Below are 6,000 nucleotides of genomic sequence, written 5' to 3' on the forward strand. Positions count from 1 at the left end.
CAAACAAACAAACAAACAAAACGCTGGATTAAGGGCTACCATTATGAGGGTAAGGAAATCACTAGGCAATTGGCATTTTGCCCCTGAATATATCTTCCTTTAATCAGAGGTATACGTAATGAAGGCAAGCCCTATCTGTTTTAGGGGAGACTCCTAAAGAGGAGGACTGGGACCATGTTTCAGCAATCTTCCCCACAATCTTTATCATCTGAGCTGCTTCCTCTTGTCCACTAATTTACCATAGTATTTTCTATTTTCTAGCATGGTTATAAGAATCTTTTGCATGTCAGATCCTACAACTTTTTTTTTAATGTTTATTTATTAGAAAGAGAGAGAGTGTAAGGGCAAGGGAGGAGCAGAGAAAAAGGGAGAGAGAATCTGCACTGACAGTGCAGAGCCTGAGGCAAAATTTGATCTCATGACCCTGAAATCATGACCTGAGCTGAAATTAAGAGTCAGACGCTTAACCGACTGAGTCACCCGGGTGCTCCAGATCCTACAAACTTTATGAAAATGTGTTATTTTGCTCTCTTGCTTTAAGTTCCGTGACAGCTATCAGTGAAGAAAAGGATAAAGGCTTGAATGAGTGAATGAATGCTTACCATGTGCCAGGCACTGTACTAGTCACTTGAGATGCGTATATATGTGGATATATATATATATATATATACATATTTCCATTTAGTCTTCACAATAATGCAATAACTCTACGGGATATTTTTCTTATCCCCATTTTACCAGAGGAAACTAAGAGTTCTAGAGTTCAGTATTAGCAAAAGTCATGAACCTGTAAATAGCAGAACCAGAGATCAAACCAAGGTCTATTTAGCTCCAAAATCTTTACTCCATTCACTACAAGCTATGCTGGGTTCATTTACATTTTTCTTCATAAAGCTATGCTAATTATGATACACTGTTTTGCTTGTCAAAGGATTTTCAGTTTTGCATATTTAAAATGTATTCCAGTATTCTTTAGAATGATGGATCTCAAAATGTTTGAAATGCAAATTAACAGGTCCCACCTAAGACCTACTGAACACTGGACGTGGGCCCCAACAGCAAACTCTCCTGGTGATTCTGAACGTATAGGAAAATATGAGAACCACCGCTTTTGAATAGCAAAGTTAAGGTGACTTGGTTCATTGTTTTTTTTCACATTGGGAGGTAATGCTCCTTTTCTTCAGGACGTCTCTTCAATTTTTTTGCCAGTCATTAAAAGTGATCGTTTTTAGATGTGTGATGACAGTGCCAGAAATGCCAAATATGGCAGTGCCTGTGTCGATTCTGATCGATAGGCGGTGTTGAAGCAAATGCTGACCTCCAAGTCTGTGTTCAGTGGGAGAGTGCTGTAATTGAAATTAAGCCCTTCTGCAGGTACAGGAGGGAAATTTTTGCTGAGTGTTAGATTCTGACACATGTGCCACTATTTGTCACCCCTAACTCAGGACTTACATTCTCTATAACAGAAATTGCAGGAGACTTCACAACTAAAGACCTATGTGGATCTCAGAAGATGCTAGTGCAGTCCTTTCTCTGTTGTAGCCTGGCTTCCCATCCTCAGACAGGTTTTTTTATTCTCTAGTTTTTAAATCATGTCTGACCTTTGTGTAACACCTTTTTTCTCTCTTGTGTTTTTTGTAATGTTTCTTTACTTATTTTGAGAGACAGCGCATGTGCAAACATGAGTGAGGGAGGGGCAGAGGGCAGGAGAGAGAGAGACAGAATCCCAAGCAGGCTCTGTGCTGTCAGCACAGAGGCCCACGCGGGGCTCGATCTCAGAAACTGTGAGATCATGACCTGAGCAGAGATTGAGGGTCAGACGCTTAAACAACTGAGCCACCCAGGTGCCCCATACCTTTTCTCTTTTAGTAGCATTCCCTATTGGGTGTCTCTCTCCCAACATGAAAAACAATTTTCTTCTTTCTCCTTCTTTATCTGATCTATTTACACATTTATTGCATTTTTAGTAGGCCCGCACTTTGAGTAACAAGATTCCAAAGGGCATCTTTCTATTACATTTGCAAGTTCACTGGAGAAAGAAATACCCTGCTTGGATGATACCAAGGGAACTACTTAGCAGCTGCAGTGTAGTCCTACCTGGCTCCACTTGTATTGATGTGGTACAGATTAAACTGGGTCTGGCACTTCCCTGGCTTTCTACAGCTGGTAGTGGCAATGGACAGATGAATAAGATATAATCTGTTCCCAAATATTTTATGCAGGATCTTTTACATATATTCTTACTTTTTTTTTTAATTTTTTTTTCAACGTTTTTATTTATTTTTGGGACAGAGAGAGACAGAGCATGAACGGGGGAGGGGCAGAGAGAGAGGGAGACACAGAATCGGAAACAGGCTCCAGGCTCCGAGCCATCAGCCCAGAGCCTGACGCGGGGCTCGAACTCACGGACCGCAAGATCGTGACCTGGCTGAAGTCGGACGCTTAACCGACTGCGCCACCCAAGCGCCCCTATTCTTACTTTTTTATATTGGAATTTCTTGATTTTTTTCCCTATAAACTTGCTCTATTATTTTTTTCTGTTCCTTGTGAATCTTTATTTTTTCTTTTTATTATGGCATTCTAAATTGAGTTCTACCACTTATACTGTGATGGGAAGAAACAGTTTCACTGACGTTTATATTATGTGATTGCTTATGTTTATGTCATTTAATTATCACGTAAGTCTCAATATCTAAGACACAGCTAAGATCCTAAAAGAAAAAAAAAAGATGGGGATTATTAGGTAAATAATTACCATACAGTCAATTTGTGCACAAAACTGCATGCAGAAAATTCTGTCAAGTTCTTACTTAGAAGATTTGGCTATTATTTCAGATATATAGTACTATAATTTCTGTAGCTATCCGTTTATCCAGCCCATAGCAAGTTAGAAACAATGAATCACAAGATGGGGCGGGGGAGGTACTATTGATATGGGCATATTGAGAGCAGCAATCGTTATCAGTGGCCAGAATAAATACAGGAAAGACAAGAAAATTGGCAAAATGGAAGAACTGAAAATGCACAGCAGTCTGAAGCAATTAGTTAAATTGAACAACCCTGTATATTCCACTGGGAATATGATAAACATAGCCCACAACTCTGCCATCTGAGAATTTCTAACCTCGTATTCTGAAGGGAATTGAACGAATGGAATTCCCATTTACTGAGCATCTACTATACAACTTGAAATCTCTAGGACATTTCTCTTTCTCTCTTGCACACACACACACACACACACACACACACACACACACATTCAGGAGACAGCAGGGATACACAACCTATTTTTAGAACCTTAGAAACTCTTGTACATATGATCAGCTTAGGCTTCTAAAGCCCCATTGTTCTAATATTCACAAGTCCAGAGTGAGTAGAAGAGTTTACCCTCCTAGGCCCCATATGCATGTTCACCAAACAGAAAGAGCCAGTTCTTTGAAGCTTTAGAACCAAGCTTACTCTTTTCTTTTTACTGGTAGCAAGTTGTAAAGTGGTGCCTCTCAAACTTCGATGTGCCTACGAATCACTTGAGGATCTTCTAAAATGCAGTTTTCTGATTTAGTGGATTTGGGGATGTCTTGAGATTCTGCATTTCTAATAAGCTCCCAGGTGCTGCTGCTGCTGCTGCTGCTGCTGCTGCTGCTGCTGCTGCTGCTGGTCCATGACCCACACTTTGAGTAGCAGGGTTCCAAAGGGCATCGTTTCAATTACATTTGAAAGTCCATTGAGGAAAGAAATGCCCTGCCCGGATGACAAGGGAAGTACTTAGCAGCTGCAGTGTAGGCCTCCCTGGTCCCACTCCTGTTGATGTGGTACAGATTAAACTGGGCCTGGTATTACCCTGGCTTCCTACAGCGGCAGTACTTTCTTATGCCTTTAAGACACTGAACCCGCTCCTACTGGATTGATGGGTGCCCGATGTTGACACTGATCATCTCACCACATATTCAACATTTGGGTCATTATTTTTCCTCTTGCTGATTATTGTTGTAGAAAAATGTTGTATTGACTCAGGCTGCCATAACAAAATACAATAGACTGGGTGGCTTGAATAACAGAAATTTATTTCCCACACTTCTGGGGGCTGAAAGTCCAAGCTCAGGGTGGCAACATGGGAAGGTTCTGGTGAGAGCTCTCTTCCTGGCTTGCAGAACCTGGCCTTCTCTCTACGTCCTCACATAACACGGAGAGCTATGTCTCTGGTGTCTCTTTGCATGAGGGAGCCAGTTCTATCAGATCTGATCTCCACCATTCTGGTCTCCTTTAACTTTAATCACCTCCTCATTAAAGACCTAGCTCCAATACAGTTACATGGGGGTTAGTGCTTCAGCATATACATTTGGAGTGGGGCGCAATTCAGTCCATAACAAATGGCATTTTTGTAAAGGCATGAGTTCACTGTTTGCCCTTCAGAATTGCTCCTACTTTCAAGTGGTTTGTCCCAATTCACTGTATATTTAATTATTATGAGTTTCCATTCTTAAACCTCTTTTATCTTAAATTCTTATTCTAAATACTGTCAACGTTTTCACTGCTCTCTCACTGACATAAATGTTGAGATTTGGGGCATGTGTGTGACTCACTCGGTTAAGCGTCTGACTCTTGCTTTCAGCTCAGATCATGATCTCACCATTGGTGGGACTGAGCCCCTGCATCGGGCTGTGTGCTGACAGCAAGGAGCCTGCTTGGGATTCTCTCTCCTTCTCTCTCTGCCGCTCCCCTGCTTGTGCTCACTTTCTCTTTCAAAATAAATAAATAAACTTAAAAAAAAATGTTGGGATTAATATTTGTAAAGTACACTTTAAAAATGTAAACTCTGGGCACCTGGGTAGCTCAGTCAACTGAGTGTCTGATTCTTGGGTTTGGTTCAGGATCTCACAGTTTGTGGGATCGAGCCCCAGATCAGGCTCTGTGGTGACAGCATGGAGCCTACTTGGGATTCTCTCTCTCTCTCTCTCTCTCTCTCTCTCTCTCTTTTTGCCCCCTCCCCCACTCTCACATGTGTGTTCTCTCTCAAAATAAACAAACACTAATAAAATTAAAAAAAATAAAAATGTAAACTCATTATAGGTTCCAAATTAATAAGAAGATGACCTGGGTCAGAATTTCCCAACCAAAGTACCAGGGGACGCTGTGGGCTGCAATGCATTAAAAGATGTGCCAAATATCAATCCTCTTCAGACATTGGAGGATTGTCCTGAGGGGGCTTTCAGGTGATCCCCAGCCTAGTCTCCTTGGGCTGCAACTTCCCTGTGTGTTTACCTCACAGAAATATTCTTATTTTCTATCTGGGCTAAGCCAGGAAGGGGCTGGGAAGTGCTACCCTTGGCAAAAATTACTGTGCACAATCTTCAGTGCCATCTGCTGGAAGCAGGCAAAATTGATACAGTGTTGCTCCAGAAGGTAGATTTTTATTTATGAAGCTGTCTGAGTTAAAACATCATAAGAAGGGGTGTTTCTTTTCCTTTTTTTAAAAGTTTATTTATTTTAAGACAGACAGAGTGCAAGTGGGGGAGGAGCAGAGAGAGAGAGAGAGAGAGAGAGAGAGAGAATCCCAAGTAGGCTCGACACTGTCACACCGAGCCTGATGTGGGGCTTGAACTCATGAAACTGTGAGATCATGACCTGAGCTGAAACCAACAGTGAAACACTTAACCGACTGAGCCACCCAGGCTCCCGGATGCCTGGTGTTTCTATATTACAGGTTTAGTTCATTTTTTTTCTCTAGTTGAAAGGAAAACCTTCAATTACATTAGAAAAATCAATTGTGTGAATACAATTCTCTTCGAAACATGCCAGATTAAAAATGTCGAACATACTAATTCGGTTAGGATACACTTTTTAACAATCACTATGATGGCAAGTTTTTCAAGAGCTTGACATATAAAAATGTGCAGGAGGAGGGGGTGGACTAGAGAAGATAAATTCATGGGAAAATGGTAAACTTCCTAAAATATTAGAGAGCTTTCTTCTGAAGAGTGGTAAGTCTTTGCTTCAGAT

This window comes from Puma concolor, chromosome B1 (genome assembly GCF_028749965.1).
Source record: "Puma concolor isolate L17-30 chromosome B1, mPumCon1.1.hap2, whole genome shotgun sequence".
NCBI lineage: Eukaryota > Metazoa > Chordata > Mammalia > Carnivora > Felidae > Puma > Puma concolor.